Here is a 24,310-nt window from a genome sequence, read left to right as displayed (position 1 = left end):
CTTATTCTATGCATCTGCTCTCCCACTGTGGGGAGCAAACCGGACTAGACTGAGTTACTGGAATTAAGACTTATTCTATGCATCTGCTCTCCCACTGTGGGGAGCAAACCGGACTAGACTGAGTTACTGGAATTAAGACTTATTCTATGCATCTGCTCTCCCACAATATGGCACTGGGAGAGAAGTAAACAGCTTCCGCACAGCTGCCTCTCACCAACTTGACAAGCTGCAGGACTTGCTACTGATTGGAGGAGAGCAGCGTACTCGGCGTGTGGGCAGCCGAGTTGGGATTGGCGGAGGAGGACTATAAAGGAGGAGAGAGACGGCATGCACCAGGAACATCTAAGGGGAACATCTAGCTGAAGGAACACCTGTGCAGCCCCCGAGAAAGCCGGCCGGCGGTGTGCCGCTCCCCTGCGGAAGTGGGGAATGTGGCCAGGGGGAACCGCCCTTCCACGGAGGTGGAAGGGACGGTAGCCAACCCGGGAAGAACCAGCAGCAAACCCGGGGAGGGCCGAGCAGACGAAAGAACAGCGCAGGGTCCTGTGTCGTTCCTCCACGAAGACGGGGAGCGACAGGCGGGGACTGAAGGTCCTCCAGGCAGGACTGCGTCAGCCCTGGGCAGGGGTGTATGGGACTGAGGAGGTGGCAGGCTGGCACACAGGCTGGGAGGAGCCCAAGATGGTCCCGTGGGACCCTGGGATGAGGGTGCCCTGGCGGTAACTGCTAAGGCCCTAGGTGCAGCCTTCTGCAAGACTAGCCAGATGGAGCGGAGCCCTGGCCACACCCCACCCACGAGACCCCAGCTCAGCTCTGTGCTGCCAATGTTGACGTCAACCTGAGGCCCTGGGCCACCTAGGGACGGCAGCCACTCGGGATGGGGGTCTCCTCACCTCTGCCGCCAGGATCAGACGCCTCACAGGGGCTCCTGCTTTGTGCTGGTGGCCTGGGCACACCGTCTGCAGTCACGTTCTCCCTGCCTGTTAGAATTTACTTTTGGATTATTCGTGTCTTCCCTTTTAAAGACGCTCTTGAAAATCTTCACGTGCGTCACCAGCATCAGGTACCCTCCTGCGGGCGGCGGTGGCAGTCACAGGGCCCTGCGGTGTGCCCCGCAGTGGTGTGGGGTTAGGGGCAACCCCTGCCTGGCGCTGGTGCAAGTCCTTCTCCAGTGCCCGTGGTCAGCCCGGCAGGCCAGGCCTGCCTAACTCAGCGTCTCCTAACTCTGAAGCTGTCCAACTTTTACAGTTTCCTTGGGGCTGATGCTGTGGCGAAGTAGGTTCATCCTCGGCCTGCAGTGCCGCCATCCCATATGGATGCCGGTTCTAATCCCGGTGGCTTCTCTTCCGATCCAGCTCTCTGCTGTGGCCTGGGAAAGCAGTGGAGGATGGCCCAAGTGCTTGGGCCCCTGCACCCGCATGGGAGACCCAGAGGAAGGCCCAGCTCCGGCCATTGTGGCCATCTGAGGAGTGAACCAGCAGATGGAGAACCTCACTCTGGGTCTCTACCTCTCAAATAAATACAAATCTTACAATTTTTTTTTAAGTTTTATTTCAAAGAGAAAGAGGGACACACAGAGAGAGAGAGGTCTTCTGTCTGCTGGTTCACTCCCCAAATGCACACAGCAGCCAGGGCTGTAGGAGCTTGGAACTCCACCCAGGACCCCAAGGACGACCTCCCAGGCCTGGGTCAGGAATGTAGAGGAGCCAGGACTTGCTTTCAGGAAGCAGCTGCGAGGGCTGAGGCTCCCGTCCCTGCCCCACCACGTGGTTTCACTGCTGCAGAGTTGCCACTCGGGGGTCTTTCCAGCCATTTCACAAGCCCACACCAAGCACTGCTGTGGACCAGGCTCTTCCCGTGCCCCGGGGAGGGGGGGGGGCAGGGGCAGAGTGTTGAGGACAACCGGAAAGCAAGGGGTGGGAATAAGGAGCTCCCTGGATGGGCGGGGAGGCAGCAGTGAGTGGTGTGGTGATGGCTCCTCCTCCCCCATATCCTGGATCTGGAGAGCTCTACCTGAGGGGGAGGGGCCTCAGCCTGGGCTCCTCCGGTGCTCCTTGTCCTTCTAAGGGCCCCACCCCCAGCAGCACCCTGGGATGGCAACCCCAGGTGAGTGAGTGCCCCTCAGCCTGCCTGCTGCCCCCAAGGACTGCCTAGCACCTGGCTCCACCGCTCAGCCCTGAGCACCTCGGGGAGCCCCAGATGCGCCTGTATCCCACAGTGGCCTCACCTGCCAACTGTTTCCTGCGGTTGTGTCCCTGAGCTCCTAGGATCACGGGCTTGCAGCCTGGTGTGAGTGGTCAGTCGCTCTCTCCAGACACTGCCTCCAGCTGGTGTTGGGAGCTGAGAGCCAAGGCACAAGACAGCTCACCCCCGTCTACCTGCAGGGCTCCTTCCGCAAATCCCTCATGACCCTGGAGAGGGTGAGGCTGGGGTTGGGGACCCTCTCCCCCCAGCTGCACTTGCTCCCTCAGGGAATGTTGGGGGGCCGTCTTGTGCTGGGTCCTAGTGACCCAGCAGTGACCATCTCAGAGCCAGGCTGACCACCTGAATGTTGCTAATGTGGCCTCCCCACCTTAGGCCTCAGCCACGCAGAGCGTGTGGCTGCAGAGGCTGTGGTGGTCGAGGACAGAGACCAGCAGGTGCCCTGCAGGGACGTGACGCTGGAAAACCACGGGAGACTGGCCGCGCTGGGCGGGTGCGTCTCCATTCAGTGCTGGGGCTGTGTGAGGCTGAGACGGCCCCGCCTCACCCTCTGAGCCCCGGGCAGTGGCTCCTTTCCTAGTGTCCTGTGATGGTTTGGGGAGGGGCTGAGGCTCCCTGGGTGTCTTCCCCTCCTGTTGAGCATCTGAGGCCAAGCCCTGGCTTTCCTGGGGCAAAGTCCCCCAACCCCACAGATGGCCACCTGCTCCCATGAGCATTCCTGACACACTGCATCCTGTGCACGTCCTGGACTTCCACCAGGCGCTGCTGCTTTCTGGTGTGTGTGCCGCTTTTCCTTCCTGCCAAGCCAGCAGGGAGAGGGAGCCAGGGGCCTTGATTCTGCAAGTGAGGAGGACAGAGGGGCCACGGCTGGCCCCTGCACAGGGGAGCGTGCCATCCAGGGTGGGGCAGGCTGTCATCATATGACAGGGTGCGTCGTTGCCTCCATCACCCTAACCTGGGCTTCCTGCAGCTCCGTGTAGGCCTGGGGCCCGGCCTGGACTCGCATGGTGGGCAGGATGGAGCTCCTCACAGCAGAGCCAAGTTTCTCACTGACACCTTGCCTGTGGGTTCAGGTTACCCAGGAGCGACGCCAGTGCAGCATCAAGGATCAATCCATGTGTGCACTGTGGATCGGTTACCACAGCCAAGCGGAGACGCACTGCTCAGGTCACTGAGGTAGGGAGCTTTAAAACCAGGGCTCAGGTGAGAAAGCAGAACAGAAGAAAGGAAACGAGGGAGGAAGGTGAGAAGGGCTGACTCCCCAGGGGCCAGGGCCAGGCTGTGAGAGGCAGTGGGTGGCAACCTTGGGTGTTTTGCCTTTCCTGCTTCCCCACGTCCCATGTGCCAGGGACAGGGCTGCAGGTAGCAAGGAGGCCCGGCAGGCGTGTGCTGGGTGAGGGTGAGGGTGTAGCAGGAATGGCTACAGTGGTCAAGGCTCAGGCTGGGACTCAAGTGACCTGCAGGCTCCCTAAATGTTCTAAGTGAGGGGCACTCCTGGCCGCCTCTTGGGGGCCCCAGGCCAGGCTAGGTGTGGCCACGGGGACAGACCCAGTCTCACCAGGCCTGTTTGTGGAGGGGTCTCACTGTGGAAACCTCCCCACGTGCATCCAGAAGCCTCTGGGGAGAAAGCCCTTGAGGGCCCACAGGCCATAAAGAAGTCCTAGAGACCCCACCATGCCCCTAGAACACTCACAGGCTCTCCAGAATGAGTCAGCCCAGAGCCCAGCCGAGGGCCCAACTCCATCCTTTAAAAAAAAAAAAAAACTTTATTTACTTGAGAGAGTTACAGACAGAGAGAAGGAGAGACAACAGAGAGGTTTTCCATCCACTGGTTCACTCCCCAACTTGCCGCAATGACCAGAACTGGGCCAGGCAGAAGCCAGGAGCCAGGAGCTTCCTCCAGGTCTCCCACGCGGGTGCAGGGGCCCAGTGACTTGTGCCACCTTCTACTGCTTTCCCAGACCACAGCAGGGAGCTGGATCAGAAATGGAGCATCCAGGACTTGAACTGACCCCTGTATGAGATCCCAGCATTGCAGGCAGAGACTTAGGCCACTGTGCCACAGCACCAGCCCCCGTATTTTTAATTGCATGCTTTTCCCCAAAATATAAACTTATTTTTGGAGTATTTGGAAAATGCAGAAGCTTGTAAACGTTTGCCCCAGCATAGGTGTTGTGTTGAAACCAGTTAAACTGTTACTTGGGACACGCACATCCCATATGCAAGCACCAGTTCAAGTCCCAGCTGCTCCACTTCCGATCCTGCTACTGGAGCAGCAGATAATGGCTCAAATAGTTAATTCCCTGGCACCCATGTGGGAGACCTGGATGGAGTTCCTGACTCCTGGGATAGGCCCAGCCCAGCCCCGCCTTTTGTGGTCATCTGGGGAGGGAACCAGTGTATGGAAGGTCTCTCTCTTCCCCCCTCATCCTCTCTCCCTCTGTGTCACTCTCCCTTTCAAACAAATCTTAAGAGAAGCCCCTGTCCCACATCTGGTTCCGGAGGTAGTAGTGATGGCACAGCTACTGTGGTTCCTGCCACTCATGTGGGGAGGGAAAAAACCAGCTCTCGCTCACTCTCCCTTTTCCTCTCTCTGTGTGGGGAGCAACTCGGACTAGACTAAGTTACTGGAATTAAGACTTATTCTATGCATCTGCTCTCCCACAATATGGCGCTGGGAGAGGAGGAAGCAGCTTCTACCCAGCTGCCTCTTGCCAACTTGAGTGATGACCTCCAGGAGCTGATCCTGCTCCTGATTGGAGGAGAGCAGCGTACTCGGCTTGTGGGCAGCCGAGTTAGGATTGGTGGAAGAGGACTATAAAGGAGGAGAGAGAGAACATGCACCAGGAACATCTAAGGGGAACATCTACCTGAAGGAACACCTGTGCAGCCCCCGAGAGAGCCGGCCGGCGGTGTGCCGCTCCCCCGCGGAAGTGGGGAAAAGTGGCAGGGGGAACCGCCCTTCCACGGAGGTGGTAGGGATGGCAGCCAACCCGGGAAGAACCAGCAGCAAACCCGGGGAGGGCCGAGCAGACAAAAGAACAGCGCAGGGTCCTGTGTCGTTCCTCCACGAAGAGGGGGAGCAACATAATGGTGCCGTGACTCGGATATGAAGCCTAGGCAGGGCTTAGTGTCGTTCCTCCACAAAGAGGGGGAGCGACATAATGGTGCCGTGACTCGGATATGAAGCCTAGGCAGGGTTTAGTGTCGCTCCTCCACGAAGACAGGGGAGCGACATAATGGTGCCGTGACTCGGATATGAAGCCTAGGCCTCGTTTAGTGTCGTTCCTCCATGAAGAGGGGGAGCGACATCTCTGTATGTCGTTCTGCCTCTCAAATAAATGTTTATTTGTTTTTATAGATTTATTTATTAGTTTGGAAAGTATTATACAGAGAATCAAGGAAAGAGAGAGATGTGTCCCATCTGCCTGTTCACTCCCCAGATGGCCATAACAGCCAGTGCCAGTCCAGGCCAAAGCCAAGAACCAGGAGCTCCATCTGGGTCTCTCATGTGGGTGCAGGGGCCCAAGAACTAGGACCATCCTCTGCTGCTTTCCCAGGCCATAGCAGGGTGCTGGATCAGAGGTGGAGCAGCAGGGACACAAACAGGTACCCACATGGGATGCCGGCGCCGCAGGCGGTGGCTTTACCTGCCATACCACAATGCCGGCCCCACAAATTTTTTAAAGTTTTTATATTGTCGTTCACTTCACTGTCCAGAGACAGTTGCTATTTATATTTTTGTATTTGTTCATAGTCTCTAAGGCATGCATACAGATGATTTACAGGGGCCGGTGGTGTGGCATAGAGGGTAAAGCTGCCACATGCAGTGTGGGCAACCCATATGGGCTTGGGTTGAAGTCCCAGCTGTTTCACTTCTGATCCAGCTGTCTGCTATGGTCTGAGAAAGCAGTGGAAGATGGCCCAAGTCCTTGGCCCCCTGCACCCACGTGGGAGACCTGGAAGAAGCTCCTGGCTCCTGGCTTCAGATCAGCACAACTCTAGCCATTGCAGCCATCTGGGGAGTGAACCAGCAGATGGAAGACCTCTCTCTCTCTCTCTGCCTCTCAAATAAATAAATAAATCTTTTTTAAAAAAGATGATTTAAAGAATTCAGAATTCAGTTTGCACTTAGAATTTGCACCTACTCAACAGACAGCAACCCCTTGTACCTCCGCCACTCTGTGTGAACAATGGTTTATTTAGCAGTTCCATTACTGTCACTTTTTTTTTTTTTTTTTTTGACAGGCAGAGTAGACAGTGAGAGAGACAGAGAGAAAGGTCTTCCTTTTGCCATTGGTTCACCCTCCAATGGCTGCCGCAGCCGGCGCACCGCGCTGATCCAATGGCAGGAGCCAGGTACTTATCCTGGTCTCCCATGGGGTGCAGGGCCCAAGCACTTGGGCCATCCTCCACTGCACTCCCTGGCCACAGCAGAGAGCTGGCCTGGAAGAGGGGCAACCGAGGCAGAATCCGGCGCCCTGACTGGGATTAGAACCCAGTGTGCCGGCGCCACAAGGCGGAGGATTAGCCTAGTGAGCCACGGTGCCACGTCACTTTTTTTTTTTTTTTAAAGAAAACATTTTCATAGTAATAGTTGGCTCTACACACTCAGGTCCATGATAACTTCCTTGGGGTCGGAGGCAGGCTTGCTTGCTTGCTTTCAGATTTTATTTCTTTGAGAGGCAGAGTTAAAAAGAGAGGGAGAGACAGAGAGAAAGGTCTTCCAGGGGCTGTTTCACCCCCAAGATGGCCACAACAGCTGGAGCTGGGCCTATCCAAAGCCAGGAGCCAGGAGCTTCTTCCAGGTCTCCCATGAGTGCAGAGGCCCAAGGACTTGGGCCATCTTCTGCTGCTTCCCCAGGCCATAGCAGAGAGCTGGATCGGAAATGGAACACCGGGACATGAACCGGCCCCCATATAGGATGCTGGTGCCACAGGCAGATGTGGGGCTCCATGGGATGGGCAGCCATGGAGCCCCCACGTCAAGGTCGGTCTGATAGCTGTTGCTGTGTCTTTATCACAAGGCGAATGTTGCTAGTTTCGGTTAGGGCAATGCTTTCCCATGGTCGGGACTTTCCAGAGGAGTTGAGAATGTTGTAAACAACAAGATGGCGCCGAGGACTGCGCGGTGAGCCTACCTGCTGCGTGACACCTCATCTGATTGGCCCGAGGACGCGTGCACACTGCGTGAACAGACAACGGATTGGAGTGTTCCATGCATGGACTTGAGCCCGCTTGCAATTGGCCAGATTTTGTATATAAGCTGTGTGCTGAGGAAGGAGGGGGCTTTCCTGTCCACTCTCCTCCCTTCATTCTTTCTCTCTCCCTGTTATTTTCCCATTAAAAGTCTGCTGAAGACCGATAAGCTGCGAACAGTGTCGTTCCTTTGCAGGCAAGGGAGCGGCAGGCAGAGGCTTAACCTGCTACAGCACAGCCCCGGCCCTGGGAGGCAGACTTTCCGCAGCAAGAATGCTAGGTATGGGAAGGGACATTTTAACCATTTCATTAAACATGAAAAATATCACTTTTTAACTTGCTTTTAAAATTTCTTCTTTTTTGCCTTTTGGTGGGTGAGTTTTGAGTAAAGGGGACATGGCCCCTGCTTTCCTAGGGCTTCTAGTCCATCAACAATGGCAAATAGGGGCCAGCATTGCAACACAGTGGGTGAAGCTGCTGCTTGTGCTGGTTCGAGTCCCAATCCAGCTCCGTGCTGATGCCCCTGGGAAAGCAGCAGAAGACAACCAAAGCGCCTGGGCTCCTGCCCTCCACTTGGGAGACCCAGATGGGGTTCTTTTTATTTTATTTTGCAATTTCTAAAAGATTTATTTTATGCACTTCAAAAGCATGGATATACAGAGAGAGGGAGAGAGCTCTTCATCTGCTGGTTCACTCTCTAAGTGGCCTCAATGGCCAGCACTGGGCCAAGCCAAAGCCAGGAGCCAGGGGCTTCTTCCAGGTCTCCCATGTGGGTACAGAGACCCAAGGGCTTGGGCAATTCTCCGCAGCTTTCCAAGGGGCATTGGCAGGGAGCTGAATCGAAGTGGAGCAACAGGGACTCCAACTGGCACCCATGTGGGATGGCAGCACTGCAGGCAGCAGCTTAAACTGCTACGCCACAGCGCCAGCCCCCAAATGGAGTTCTTGACTCCTGGCTTCAACCTGGCTCAGCCCTGTCTATTGGAGACATTAGGAATGGAAGATCTTTCTCTTTCAGTCACTCTGACTTTCAAATAAATAAAAATTTTAAAAGGATAAATAAAATGTACATTAGTATAAGAATACTTCAAAATGGTTCTCAGGAAATGGAATTAGGACAAGTTTATTTTGGTGCAAAAAATCAAAATCTATGCATAGTCTTTTTTTTTTTTTTTTTTTTTGAGGGGCAGAAAGAGAACTCTGGGGGCAGTGTTGTGGTGTGGTGGGTTAAGCATCCCATATGGGTACAGGTTCAAATCCTGGCTGCTCCACTCCCGAAGCAGCTTCCTGCTAACGCACCCAGGAAAAAGTAGTGGAAGATGGCCCAAGTGCTTGGGCCCCTGCACCCGCGTGGGAGACCCAGATGAAGCCTCTGGCTCCTGGCTTCAGCCCAGTGCTGACAGTTGTAGCCACTTGGAGAGTAAATCAGCATGTGGAAAATATCTTTCTCTCTGACTCTGCATTTCAAATAAATAAATCTTAAAAAGAGGGAGAGACACAGAGAGAGAGAGGAACTCCCACGCACTAGTGCATCCCCCCAAATGCCCGTGGCAGCCAGAGGCATGGCACATGGGGCAAAGCCAGAGTCATTGCCTGCACTAGCAGGAAGCCGGGCTGAGGGGCTGCCGGGGCTCCCGCACAGGCCTCCACAGACTACACTTCCTGAAGACCCCTCCCACACATGTGTTGGGAGCCACTGTGCTGGTTTCCCTGTATAGGCCTTTGCTTAAACTAACCTTCAGCTGTGTTCCTGTAAGGAGGATTCACTAGAAAATTCCATTTGTACAGCTCACTGATATGGTTAGCGCTTGGCCATCTGGCTTCAGTGCTCTCTTTCTTGTACCTTGATAAGCACATCTGGTAGCTGTAAGACCTCGCTGTAACTCCCTTTGTCAAATTGATACTGGTTTGTCGTGTCCCTCGACCAGCAAGGAAGACACAACCCAAACTCTTCTTCAAGCAGTTTATCCAGGAACCTTGAACAAGCTTCTTCTTCCGCCTCCTTCCCTCTCCCATCCCTCTTATAGCCATCAGCACACCAATCAAAAGCAGCCAAGTGGCAAGGATTGATAGGTACAGCAATGCGGAAGCCGGAAGGGAGCTCAGCCATCTCCTTATTAGGAGTTGTTTGTTTCTCGCCAGTCCTTCCGGGAAAAAGGAGCCGGCGCCATCTTTAGGGCACGGTGCAATGGCTCCCCACAGTTCCCCCTTTTTTAGAACCAGGCATCTAAGGATTACAGGAGAAGGTAGGGGTCTGTCCCCCACTGCCAGGCATCCACCTGGAACAGCATCCTTTTCGCGGGGGTGGGATCTGGGATGCCAACCCACATGCAGACAGACTTGCCTTCCAGAGAACATAATGGCTCGTTCTCTCTGCAGTGCTTTGCCTCGCACCCTGCACCCATGCCTAGCATTCAAGAAAGGCCAGCCATGCTTGCGGCGATTGTCCAGCCTCAAGGGCATAAAAGGCTTGAGCTATCATGGCCAATTCCCGCCGATGAGCTGTCCTCATCCTGCACAAACACCACAGGCAAAATAACACAACAAGTAACAGCAACCCCGTCAAAGCTCCAAGTCCCGCCCACTCCTTCAGGTTGGAGACGGCTGTGCGGATCCAGGATGACAATCCAGATGCGAAGGAGACATCCACACGTGTGGAGTTGATGGTGACCACGGCAAGGCACAGTTGCTTCAAGGTGTAGTCAAATTCCGCAGACCAATTCTGCAAGAGCATCTGAGACAACGTTTAGAGTAGTTTGCTGCCTGAGTCATGTTATCATACTGAACAGAGGTCACACACAACCCTGAAAATTTCCACTCACATCCTAGCTGAGCAAGCTGCCAGAGAGTATCCACCTGCTCCTGTACCAAATCCACACGCTGATTAACAATCATCAAGCCTCCCTTTATTTGTGCATTTAAGGATGTCTGAGTATCCAAAGCAGCAGCCATGGAGGCCGTTAAATTATTCAGGGTATTAGCAGTTTGAACTGTCCCTGTGAGCGCTATAGCAGCTGTTGTAGTGCCCACAGCTGCAATGGAAATGGCGGTTATAACGGCTGCAGCAACGATCCCAATCAGCAATGTTATCATAATGAAGATCAAGGGGCTGCTTTGTGACATTGTCTGTTTGCCGCACCAGTCGCTCAGGTAACCATCGAGAATATAGAAACATGTCCACGTCCCCATATTAAAACAGGGTCAGGTCCATACCATTGAGCAGTTAGAGGGTCTTTCCACTTCACATAGACTTGTTGTCTTTTGGTTTCAGGATGCCAGTGACGATGAGCTGCAGTTTTCCCTTGATTATCCAGTATTAGAAAATTTAAAATGAAAAGAGCATGTGATAGCCATTTTTGTGGGGAATATGCCATGGTCCCGTATTCCCCCCTTTTTATTTTTTGTAAATAATTTTTTAATGTGGCATGTGCTCGTTCCACAATACCTTGTCCCTGGGGATTATAAGGAATCCCGGTGATGAGAGATGTGGAAGTTAGTACAGAAGTGCTTAAAAGAGTTGGAAGTATACGCTGGGCCATTATCAGTTTTTATCTGTATAGGGGTTCCTAGAACAGCAAAGGCCTGAAGGCAATGAGAGATGTTTGGCAGCCTCGCCGCATTGCGGGGTGGCAAAAACAAAACCTGAACATGTATCTAAAGAGACATGTATGTATTTTAGTTTACCAAATTCAGAAAAATGGGTAACATCCATCTGCCAAAGCTGATTAGGCATAAAACCTCTAGGATTTACACCATAATAAGGGACCGGGAGAAATGTGACACAGGAAGGGCAGGATTTTACAATTTGCCTTGCCTGTTCCCGGGTGATTCCGTATCTTAATCGTAAGGTTTGGGCATTGAGGTGATGCAAATCATGACCACGGGACGCTTCTTAGACTTTGTCAGTCTTTCTTTAAAGGATCTGGCTTCTGAGCCAAAGACTGGAGCAGCTAGAAAGAAACACGTTTATAGCTGAAGTTTAGCATCATTTCACATCTTGGCACCACTTTTAATCTAAACAGCCCGATTGGTTATTATCTCTGCAAGATGAGAGATATATCTTTTGACATCTCCAGGGGCCCTCTGGAGATACCAAAAGTCCAGAGAATTTAGAACTTTGATTTTCAGAAAGTCTGTTAAAGGTGCCAAGAGAACTTAGAGTATCTGGTCAAAATAGAATTCCTTAACATTTAGTCAGGGCGATTTTAACACTTTTAGACCAGATCTGATCATAATATTTAACATAACTTTTTAAGACTTAATACTTTTTATCAATCATAACTTAACAGACAGTAGTGTTAAAAAGAGACGTTACAGTTTTTGCAACAACAGATTTTAAGATTTACAATTGAGACCATTTCCAGATAATTACTAACATTAGTACACATTTTAAAAAATCCCACTGCTATAACAGAAGATCAGACTTCAACTTTAGGTTAGTGTAATTTTGGCATTAACATTTAACTTATAGAAAACTCTGTAAACAATGTTTTAAAATCGTAAACTTTTTACAACTTTTCATGACTTGCTCACACCTTCTGAAACTTTATACCTGTAGTTACTTTTACAGTCTTGAATTATCATGTATGGACAACCTATGAGAATACATGCTGGCAAACTTAAAAGTCTCTCTTATCAAATTTAAGATGTTAAAAGTACACATAATACGTTTTCCATATTTTACTTAGCACCGATGCCTGGATAACTTAAAACACTGAGCTATTAATGAATACCACACCATTATCTGAATTAAAAGTCAAAATTACATTTCCATGCTTTTAAGTAACATAAGGATAACACCACTTGGGCAGCAACAGTCACTAGTGCATATTTACAACTTTGAAAAGATCTTCATCCTTAAGAGAAACAAGTTTAAAGCATATCAAAGACATGTAAATGTAAAACTGAGCAAGTGAACCAAAGGGCGTTTGCATTAACCCAATTTTCTGAACCAATCTGTATTGGCTTACTTGAGTTAACAACATAAAGACTTGTATACACAGAATTTACTCTCATTTTTATAAGACTACTCTAGCTGAAAAGCAAAAACATGAATACAACATAGATTTGACATCATTTACTACATTTTAATACACTTTGTATAATTTGAATTGACTCAAACAGCTGTTACTTTAACAAATTTAGAGTCCCATCCTTTGAGAGTTCCAGGGATCCAACTGGAAGCCCCAAAGTTGAAAGACTCGGTTTAGAATTTAAACTATCAGAGAGTCAAACCATTTTAGTCAAAAATTAGTACATTTAACCAAGGCTGTGGACTAGATCTAATCAGAGTTAGGTAATCACTCAAACATTAAAGATATAACGTAAACAGCTTCATGGTGCAGTTTTTCCAATCAAGAGTCATACTGGCAATAGAAAAATGTGAAACCTTCAAGACACATGAAAACTCTCATTAGATAAGTTAGCTACAGCAGCACAGAAAAGAATTATCAGCGTATGAGCCCATTGCTTAAGTTTTTATTAACTGTAAAGAGAAAAACCCATCAAGTTGGAAAGGGTTATCGAATTAAGACTTTTCTCTAGGTCAAGATACCTGTGGAATTTTTCCTCTCTCTTTCTCCTGGCCTGTCACGTCCCCCTTTTTGTTTTAAAAGATATTCTTTCAGTGTGTGGTGTGCTCGCTCAATTATGCCCTGGCCCTGAGGATTGTACGGCAATCCATGGACAAGTTGAACCTCCATTTTTTGGCAAAAGGTGGTAAAGGTTTGAGATGTATAGGCTGGGCCATTATCAGTTTTTAGCACCTGGGGTCTCCCCCAGGTGGCCCATGCATCCAGACAATGAGCAATCACCTGACGTTAGGGATGCAATTGGGCTAGAAGGTTTAATCGGTCCTGCGGTTTCCAATATCTTTAATGCGTTCACCACATATAAGGAATCTGACAACAAGTTAAAGGCAAAAGAGCACTGCTTAAGGACTTCAATAACTATTTTTAATTCCACAACTTGAGGTGAGCCTGGCTGAAACTGATGAAATACCAGGTCATTACCCTCTACCATATAAACCCCACAGCCTGTTTTTGACCCATCCGTAAATATATTTGGAGCACCTGGTAATGGCTCAGCGGCTGTAATTTTTGGAAATCCTCATTTGCCGATTCAATTCCCGTACTTGCTTTATACCAGACTCTTTGTTATCGCCACACTCTTCAGACTCACTGCTGCTTTCTGAGCTACTTTCTGCACTAGTACTACTTACTAAGGAGGGGCTGCGCAACTCGGAAAGATTGGGGTACAGTTTTTTCCTAGTTCTTTTCTGACTCTCCTTCAAAGTTTTCCCTTTTTCACTGGCAGCTCTCTCGGAGCGCTCTTCCTGAAACTCCTCCAAGGCAGCTTGACCGCTCGGAATAGCTTCACTACACTGCTCATCCTCGAGGCATGCTCGCACTAACTTCCATATTGGTCTCACTCCCCTTTCGAGATTACCCTGTTCGAATGCAAAATCCAAATCCCTGCCTAGTTTGTCCCCTGAAGGGATAGTAAGGCTTCCCGAAACCCCATACCAGGGTGCAATGGTATCGCAGTTACGTAAAAATCTATGCAATGTACTAGGCTTAAGTTTCAAACCGTTTTCTCAAAGCAGCGCATTCAGCGCCAGAAAAATTGGATGGGACTGTGAATTACCCATCGTCAAAAATTGTGCTCTTTCCCTGGCCACGGGTCAGAGCTCCTTCTGCTTTTGTCGCAGAACTTCCTCTGCTTTAATCGCAGAACTACCCTCCCGCTTTTATCGCAGGACTGCCCGCTCTTATCGCGGATCCCCACCTTATTTTCCCGGGGGACTTACCAGCGCTGCCCTGACTGCAGGAAGTTCTGAGTTCACGTTTGAGATGGTTCCCCGTACGGGTCACCAGTTGTCGCGTCCCTCGACCAGCAAGGAAGACGCAACCCGAACTCTTCTTCAAGCAGTTTATTCAGGAACCTTGAACAAGCTTCTTCTTCCGCCTCCTTCCCTCTCCCATCCCTCTTATAGCCATCAGCACACCAATCAAAAGCAGCCAAGTGGCAAGGATTGATAGGTACAGCAATGCGGAAGCCGGAAGGGAGCTCAGCCATCTCCTTATTAGGAGTTGTTTGTTTCTCGCCAGTCCTTCCAGGAGAAAGGAGCCGGCGCCATCTTTAGGGCACGGTGCAATGGCTCTCCACACTGGTTCCTGTGAAATTATTCCTTTGATCTATGTTGTGAGATGACCCCTGCTTACCCTCAACTGTACAATTCTTGCCTTGTACTATATAAGCTGCCTCCTTCTCCAATAAAGTTGAGACCTTGATCAGAGTACTGTCTTGGTCTCCCTTCTCGTGTCTGGTTTGTCTCTCCATTCAGGTCTGCCCTCCTCAGGTCCTAGTTGATTACCCCGCGGGCCGGGGCAAGTGACGCCCAACGTGGGGCATGGGGAACAGGAATTGAGCTGAACATCGCTGGAAAAGCCGGCTGTTTCATTTAGGTTGCCGCCTCATCTCATAAGAGCCACCATGTCGCTTCCCCTCTCACGGAGGAACGACACTAGACCCTGCGCTGTTCTTTTGTCTGTTCGGCCCTTCCCGGGTTTGCTGCCGTTCCCCCACTCGCAGAGGAACGACGCCGTCCTGGGTTAGCTGCTGCCCCCCCATGCCTCTGCAGAGGGGCGGCACCCCTGCCACTTTCCCCGCTTCCGCGGAGGAGCAGCACACCGCCAGCCGGCTCTCTCGGGGGCTGCTCAGATGTTCCTGGTGCGTAGTGTCTCTCTCCTCCTTTATAGTCCTCTTCCGCCAATCCCAACTCTGCTGCCCACACGCCGAGCACACTGCTCTCCTCCAATCAGGAGCAGGATCAGCTCCTGCAGCTTATCAGTCAAACTGATGAGGCAGCTGCGTAGAGGTTGTTTGCTCCCTCTCAGCGCCATATTGTGGGAGAACAGATGCATAGAATAAGTCTTAATTCCAGTAACCTAGTGTAGTCTCAGTTGCTCCCCACACACCACAGACAATTCATCTGTGATACAGGCCCGGAGAAGGCGAGTGAAGACCTGCATAGTAGCCACTGCATCCTGACCCGTCCGCAATACAGGCTACGAGGGTAAGTAGAGCGACGAAACTATGGGACAAACACTAAGTAAGCAGGAACTCTTTGTGAAGGGGTTAAATGCATCACTCAAGGCGCGAGGAGCAAGGGTTAAAAAAGGCGAGCCATAGAACAGTTCACTAATGCTACAGGAATAGTCAGTCCTTGGTTCGCAGAAGGAGTCGTGAATGAGCAACATTGGGATTTGCTCGGAAAAGATTTAAATGTGCATTTAAAGAAACAAAGCAAGCCGTGACAAAGGCTGTGAAAACTTTGTCACAGATGTAGAGAATAGGGTTAAAGAAACAAACCGTAGAGCAGTTTATCAGTGCTGTTGAAACAATTAGTCCTTGGTTTGCTGAAGAGGGTGTTGTGGATAAGAAACACTGGGAGTAAAAAATATAGATCAGTGTACACTGGACAGCCTTCACCTTGCATTTAAATATTTCATTTGAAGTAAATGTTATCTGTTATAAAGTTAACATTACTATGTGAAATGAGGAATTGTGGTAACAAAGTGTCCGGACTACCCATTCTGTTTTTGTATTATGTACTAACTCTACCCCTATTATTGATAGGAATGCTTGGACAGATTATGCTTGGTTTGCTTTACAAAAAAATGTAGGGCCGGCGCCGCGGCTCACTAGGCTAATCCTCCGCCTAGCGGCGCCGGCACACCGGGTTCTAGTCCCGGTCGGGGCGCCAGATTCTGTCCCGGTTGCCCCTCTTCCAGTCCAGCCCTCTGCTGTGGCCAGGGAGTGCAGTGGAGGATGGCCCAGGTGCTTGGGCCTTGCACCCCATGGGAGACCAGGAAAAGCACCTGGCTCCTGGCTCCTGCCATCAGATCAGTGCGGTGCACCGGCCGTAGCGGCCATTGGAGGGTGAACCAACAGCAAAGGAAGACCTTTCTCTCTGTCTCTCTCTCTCTCACTGTCCACTCTGCCTGTCAAAAAAAAAAAAAAATGTAAATCAAAATATGCAAATAGTTAAGATTCCACAAACCTACAAAATGTAATAATTACAGATAATAAGAGGTTAATTCCCCCTCAGATATGTTTCAATTTATCCTTAAAACACATTGAATATTATTGTGTTTGATTGCTGGATGTATTACTTGTATGAGAAATTTGTATTGTATTCTTATGATGTGTTAATTATGTCTACCTCTCAATGCAACCCTAGGGCCAAATGTAAGGACAGATATTTGGGATGGAGAGGCTTGTATCTAGGTTTGGCTCTAATAAACAAGTAACTTTGCTGCCGAATGACCTTCTCCTGCTCTTTGGGAGCCTGGCCAGTTCCCAGGGAGGAGGATAAAGGAATGTTTCTAATAAACAGGTGGGCATGCTTCGTGTCTCGGCTCTCTGGCCAAGATCCGGGACGGGACGCACTGCTTGCCCAACATCTTGGCAATGAGCCACCCTTGTCCTTGGGGGCTTTAAGGGGGAGCCGGAGCAAGCCTCTGCTGCTGCTGTTTCATCCCGGGGGAACACGCAGTCAAGCTAAACGTTAAATGTGCCCGTAATGATTACTAATGATGTTTAATTCTCAGTATGGATCCTTTTCTGGAGCTGTGTGAAGATTGCCTAGTGATGCCCACAGTGCTGTAAATTCTACAAAACATAAGTACAATATGAACATGGATCAATTGGCTACTGTGACTGAGGTGTTCTGTGACAGTCCCTTTGATAAGAAATTAACAAAATGAATTAATAACAGGACATTCAGGACCTGCCACTCTACATGGTACGTCATTACAAAAATCAACAAGGAGGGCTATGCCTGATAATGAGGGTGCTATAAATGTGGGCAGCAGGGACATGTACAAAAATTGTCCAAAAGTCAACAATCAAAATAAGGCTCCTCCTGGGATTTGCCCCCAGTGCAAAAGAGGAAGGCATTGGGCCAATGAATGTCACTCCAAAACTGATAAAGAAGGCAATCCATTAAAGAACAGAGTTCAGGAAACTGGAAGCGGGGCCAGCCTCAGGCCCTCCCTACAGGGATCAGTGGACCGTCTTGCTATAGTATCATTCAAGCAATGGAGCCATGTGTATTGCAACATTCTGTTAATCTATGCTCCTTTACCATCTTTCTTGTAAATAATTTTAGTGTGCACTCCAAGGCTTGCAGCGTATTTCTTGCGGATTAAACTAAAAGTAACTAAGTCTGTGCACAGCAGACAGCTGAAAAATAATTTGCTGTCACAAATTGGCATAGTTGGCAGGATTCACAAGTATACAAAGCAATGCCTTTCTTTAAAAAGAAAACTGAAGTTGCATGTGTAACCTGTGATGTTCCTGGCTGGAAAGACCCTCAGTTGGCCTCTTTGGTGAAGGAATGGGCTCTCTGCTCAGGATTGAGTGAGAATTGGGATGGCAAGTTACGGAGTGCACAGTCTCCACAAGTTATTGAGGTTTTGCAATCGGTGCCGGTAGAAAAGGGGAATGAATTATAGGCTTTGGGGAGGTGAGGATGGACTTTGTTATCTGCATACTGATGCATGTGTAAGCAATTAAAAAAAGCAGTACAGGATAAATGTAAATTGGAAAACAGAAAATGCTGCCCTTTGGAGTCAAACTGCTAGGTAGTGGTAAAAAAATTATATCAAGTTCCTGTACCGCTGCCAGGGCCAACTAAGGTTATTCAGTGTAAACAATACAGAATTCCAGGTAGACATGGGAAAATATCTAAAACAGTAAAAAATTATGTTAATGCTGGAGTGATGATTCCTATAACCACTAAAAGGAATAATTTGGCCTGTTAAGAAATCAGATGAAACATGGAAAATGACTGCGGATTACAGGGAATTGAACAGTTACTCCCCCATTGACTGCTGCAGTCAGGGATACCATCACTTTGAGTAAAAGGTCACAAGTATAAAAGTGTGTTCTTGATAAGGAAAGTTAAAAGGAAAAGAGATTTTTAAATAAAGGAAGGACATGGTTTGTAAAAATTGTTTATCTTAATGGCTGGTTTATACTGGAATGAAAAAAAAAAGATAAAAAAGGTTTGAGTAAGTTACAGAAAGTGTGAGAAAGTTACAAAATGTTATGGGAAGAAGAAATTTTTTACAAAACTATTAGTCTATTTTCTTTGACATAAAATCAAAATCTGATGCTTATTGGATACAACCCATAACTAAGGACTGACCCAAATTTTTCTTAAAACTAAATAAAAAGTTATTCAGTGGTCTCCTAGATACTGGAGCTGATGTCTCTGTTATTTCAGCAGCAAGCTGGCCCACAAATTGGAGAAAGGAAATTACCATGACTCAATTGCGAGGTATTGGTCGGAGTCAGAGATTAGCACAAAGTTCCAAATTGCTGCAATGGGAGGATGAATCAGGTAATGCTGGAGCCTGTCGCCCCTATATTTTGGCTGCATTACTTGTTAATCTATGGAGACGTGATATTCTAACTCAAATGGGGGCTTTAATGCATAGTCCAAGTAAGATTGTTACCATTAACATACTTCAACAAGGTCATTTGCCAGGTAAGGGTTTAGGCAAACAACAACAAAGCATCACATCTCCAGTTACTTTAACTGTCAATCATGACCAGAGAGGCTTGGGTTTCCCTTGATGGCTACTGGTCAGCCTGTGCCCCATGCAAAAATTAAAATAAAATAAAAATCAGATAATCCCATGTGGGTGGATCAGTGGCCTTTACTGCAGGAAAAGATAAATGCTGCACAGATATTGGTGGAAGAACAATTAACAGCAGGACATATAGTTCCTTCTAATTCTCCTTGGAATAGTCCTATTTTTGTTATCAGAAAGAAATCTGGGAGATAGCAATTGCTTCCAGGCCTTAGGGCTGTTAATGCTACTGTGGAAATTATGGGGGCTTTACAACCAGGTTTACCATTGCCTACTACAATTCCAAAGGACTCTTATATTGCAATAATAGATTCAAAAGATTATTTTTATACTATACCTTTACATCCAGAAGATTGTCCCCGATTTGCTTTCAGTGTTCCATGAGTAAATTTTAAAGAACCTATGCAAAAATGCCAATGGAGGATCTTACCTCAAAGAATGGCTAATAGCCCTACTTTGTGCCAACAATTCATTGATGCTGCTCTTCAAAAAATTTGCAAAAAATATAGCAATTTATATATTATACACTATATGGATGATATTTTGAGAGCTGGACCTGAGGAATTTTTGGTGATGCAATGTCTGACAGTAATGAAAGAGCAATCATCTACTTTTGGTCTTATCATGCCCCTGAGAAAATGCAACTTCAATATCCTTATCAATATCTAGGCTTCCAACTGTACCCATGAAAAATACTTCCACAGAAAGTCACCTTACAATTGGCTTCTTTACAGACTTTAAATGATTTTCAAAAACTTCTAGAGGATATTAATTGGCTTCGTCCACATCTCCACCTCACAACAGGAGACCTTAAACCTTTATTCGATATCCTAAAGGGAGACAGTTCCCCTACCTCCCAACGAGTGCTTACTCCTGCAGTTTGCCTAGCCTTGGAAAAGGTACAACAAGCCTTATCTCAGAGCTTTGTTTCTTGCATTGATTATAATCAACCTTTAATTCTTATTATTTTGATTACAGATTATTTACCCACAGCTCTGTTATGGCAAGAGGCCCCTTTACTTTGGATATATTTACAGGCTACCCTTAAAAAAATGTTGTACCATATTATAATGCAATAGCTGAGATTATAGCTAAAGGGAGACTAAAATGTAAAAAAAATTTTTTTAAATAAAACTGACATGTATATGTCAACCAACCATATACTAACAAACAGCTAATATGGCTCCTGTCTTTCACTGAAGACTGGCCTCTTGCATTAGCTTCTTTTTCAGGACAAGTTCATAATAACTATCCAGCAGATAAAGTGATACAATTTTTATGACATCATTCCTGTGTATTTCCACGAAATACAAGCTTTCAACCCTTAGAGAATGCTGGCTTGATATATATAGAGGGTTCCAACACTGGTCAAGCTTCTGTAATTTGTGATGGTCACCGTACAGTTATTAACACCCCTTTTTCATCTCTACAGCTAGTTGAATTATCTGCTGTTGCACTTGCATTGCAGTCTACTTTGGATGTAGCGGTTAATATATACACCGATAGCAAATATGTGTTCCTATCGGTGCCTCAATTGGAAACTTGTTCATTCCTTCCTAAATCCTCAACTGCTTCTCCTTCGTTTTCTCGCATTTGCACTGTCATTCGGCAGCATACCTGCCCTTTCTTTATAGGTCATATTCGAGCACATTCCAATCTTCCTGGACCTTTGGTAGAGGGTAACCATTTGGCAGATTCTGCTCTATGCATATATTCTATTGATACAGCAACAAAAGATCACGTTTTACATCACTTAAGGGCTCCTACATTACGCTTAATACATAATATTACTCAAGAACGAGCTCGACAAATTGTAAAATTCTGTTCTACTTGCTCCATCCAGTTACCATTACCCCACTTTCAAATTAATCCTCGTGATTTATTCCCCAATCAAATATGGCAAATGGATATCACCCACTTCATGGAATTTGGTAAACAAAAATATATACATGTGTCTATCAATACTTGTTCTGGATTTATTTTTGCTTCCTTACATACAGGTGAAGCTACAAGACATGTTGTTGCCCGTTGCTTACAAGCTTTTGCTTCCCTAGAAACTCCAAAGGAAATTAAAACAGATAATGAACCTGCCTATATTTCTGCCTCTCTTAAAAATTTTTGTGTAACTTTTTTCTATCTCATGTTACTGACATTCCTTCTAATCCTCAGGGTCAAGGCATTGTTAAACATACACATAATACTTTAAAGCAATGCTTTAATAAAATAAAAAAGGGGGGATTTGGAGTTCTTGCCCATTCTCCTAACAAATGGCTCTCACGTGCTTTATTCATTTTAAATTTTTTCACATTGGATAAAGATGGTCGTTTTGCAGCTGATCAACACTGGCATCCACAAACAGCTGCGAAAAGAGCAATGGTGAAATGGAGGGATCCTATCACCAATCAGTCGAATGGACATGATCCGGTACTGGTATGGGACATGGGCTCCTAAGGGATGGGTATTTTTATGCAACCAATTTGCTTTTACATTGTTAGCCCCTAATGATTTTTGCAACTGCTCACTGGGCCATGTGGCCCCAATGCTAACATCTGTATTTCCAAAGGCACGACAGTGACGCTCATTACCTGAGAACTGTGATGATGATGTCATCTTAATTGGAGACCTGCTTTCACCATGGCTATACAGCTAGTGGGAGTTCCTGGATTGGCTTATGGAAATAATCGTGGACTACGAAGGCTCACATGTTTGGTGACCAAAACAATCAATCTCACTGCTACTGCGCTATCCAATATAGCTGAAGAATTGGATCAAGTTCGTTCAGGAGTACTCTTAAACCGAGAAGCTATCGATTATTTGCTATTAAAAGATCATATAAGCTGTAAATCTGTTCCAGGGGGATGTTGTTTTAACATTACTAACAATTTGCCATATATAGAGTCTGTTATTGATAAACTTGAGAGTAAAATACAACATATGTTTATTACTAACCCACTATTCATTTGGAGGGTTTCAATGGATTCATTGGTTATTAATGTTGGCTGGACCGCTACTGGTTTTCCTACTTTGTATGGGATGTTTTCCGTGTGTTCTGCAATTTGTGCTAACCTCCCTACAGTCTGTATGGACTGACATTCATCATTTAAAACTTTGTACCAAACCTCCTTTGTAATCAAAAATAATTAATATTTGACTATATGTTTCCTCTCTCTCCTAATGTCAGGCTGGTCCGATGGTAGTGGGTTATCAGAACTTATCAACATTAGTGTCACTAAAGTTGGTATACAACCCCCCACTACTAAATTTAACTGGCTTTAAAAAAAATATCAATCATTCGTCAACTGCCCTATTTTTATTAAACGAAAAACAACAAGTATTACGGCAAGGTATTCTAGATAATAGTGCAGCCATTGATTATCTTCTCTTATTACATCACAAAAAATGCAATCAAGTTAAAAATATGTGTTGTTTTAATCTTACTGATAATTCTCTTAGTATTGCTAGTGAAATCCGAAAACTCACAGAACTTGCTTCTCACTTTACTCAAGACAAAGGGTCCAAAAGCTTATTCAATTGGCTTACATCCTGGCTGCCAAATTTATTCTGGCTTAAAGAACTGTTTGTGGGGATTGTAATCTTTCTTGTAAGCCTCCTTACAGCCTGTCTTGTCGGCAGGTGTTTCGTGTATTTTCTAACTAGGCCTTGGAAGTCCCTCAGAAAATAAGACAGTGGGTAGTCAACGATGGGTAAGATGGGTTGCCGCACATATCAACCTAAGACAGGGATTCATCGATGACGATGGATTCTGATGATGGGTAAGAATGTGCAGGTGGAACCCACAACCTAAGACAGGCACCATCGTTTGCTTCATTATAAAACAAAAAACAGCACCGCTCACAAAAATGTGACGGCATAGCACTAATTGTGGGGAGCAGCCCGGACTGGACTGAGTTACTGGAATTAAGACTTATTCTATGCATCTGCTCTCCCACAATATGGCGCTGGGAGAGGAGAAAACAGCTTCCACACAGCTGCCTCCAGTTCAGCTAATAAACTGTAGGACTTGCTCCTGATTGGAGAGCAGCGTACTCGGCGTGTGGGCAGCCGAGTTAGGATTGGCGGAGGAGGACTATAAAGGAGGAGAGAGACGGCATGCACCAGGAACATCTACGGGGAACATCTAGCTGAAGGAACACCTGTGCAGCCCCCGAGAAAGCCGGCCGGCAGTGTGCCGCTCCCCTGCGGAAGTGGGGAATGTGGCAGGGGGAACCGCCCTTCCACGGAGGTGGAAGGGATAGTAGCCAACCCGGGAAGAACCAGCAGCAAACCCGGGAAGGGCCGAGCAGACGAAAGAACAGCGCAGGGTCCTGTGTCGTTCCTCCACGAAGAGGGGGAGCGACAACTAATGACATGTAACCTCATCTTGCTATATACAAAGAAGGGGGAGATGTTGGGAGCCACTGTGCTGGTTTCCCTGTATAGGCCTTTGTTTAGACTAACCTTCAGCTGTGTTCCTGTAAGGAGGATTCACTAGAAAATTCCATTTGTACAGCTCACTGATATGGTTAGCGCTTGGCCATCTGGCTTCAGTGCTCTCTTTCTTGTACCTTGATAAGCACGTCTGGTAGCTGTAAGACCTCGCTGTAACTCCCTTTGTCAAATTGATGCTGGTTCCTGTGAAATTATTCCTTTGATCTATGTTGTGAGATGACCCCTGCTTACCCTCCACTGTACAATTCTTGCCTTGTACTATATAAGCCACTTCCTTCTCCAATAAAGTGAGACCTTGATCAGAGTACTGTCTTGGTCTCCCTTCTCGTGTCTGGTTTGTCTCTCCCTTCAGGTCTGCCCTCCTTCGTGTCCTAGTTGATTACCCCGCGGGCCGGGGCACACATGGACTTCAACCGTCTCGGCCTGGTAGAGTGGTTACTACCCAGCACGAACGGAATGAAGTCCTGCTCGGGCTACAAATGGCAGAGAGCGGAAGTCAGTTTCAGGGGACCACCGACCCTTTTTCCAAGCGGACACAGGAAGTTGACGGGTCGCTCGCTGCTGAGGCGGGGCCAGAATGGAGGCGTGGCCAGGACCGAGGGCGGGGCCAGGAAGAAAGCGTGGCCAGGGGGTCGGGACCGGGGTCGGGGCTAAGAAGGAGGCGTGGTCAGGAAGTAGGCGGAGTCAGGGCTGCAGGCGGGGCCAGGAAGGAGGCGTGGCCATGGGTCAGTGGTGGGGCCGGGGGCCGAGGGCGGGGTCAGAACCGAGGGCGGGCCGGACCGAAATCCGGACCTCAC

General features: G+C 47.9%; 1 long non-coding RNA gene across 1 annotated transcript; it reads left to right on the top strand.

Annotated features, from left to right (window-relative positions):
- Nucleotides 1-14,963: 14,963 nt before the first annotated feature.
- On the top strand, nucleotides 14,964-19,096 carry LOC138849998 (uncharacterized). The gene is made up of 2 exons (XR_011389380.1): nucleotides 14,964-15,478; nucleotides 17,016-19,096. It is a non-coding gene; the product is annotated as an uncharacterized lncRNA (long non-coding RNA).
- Nucleotides 19,097-24,310: the final 5,214 nt, after the last annotated feature.

Source organism: Oryctolagus cuniculus, chromosome 6 (assembly GCF_964237555.1).
Source record: "Oryctolagus cuniculus chromosome 6, mOryCun1.1, whole genome shotgun sequence".
Lineage (NCBI taxonomy): Eukaryota > Metazoa > Chordata > Mammalia > Lagomorpha > Leporidae > Oryctolagus > Oryctolagus cuniculus.
This window is presented reverse-complemented; position numbering and strand designations above follow the sequence as displayed.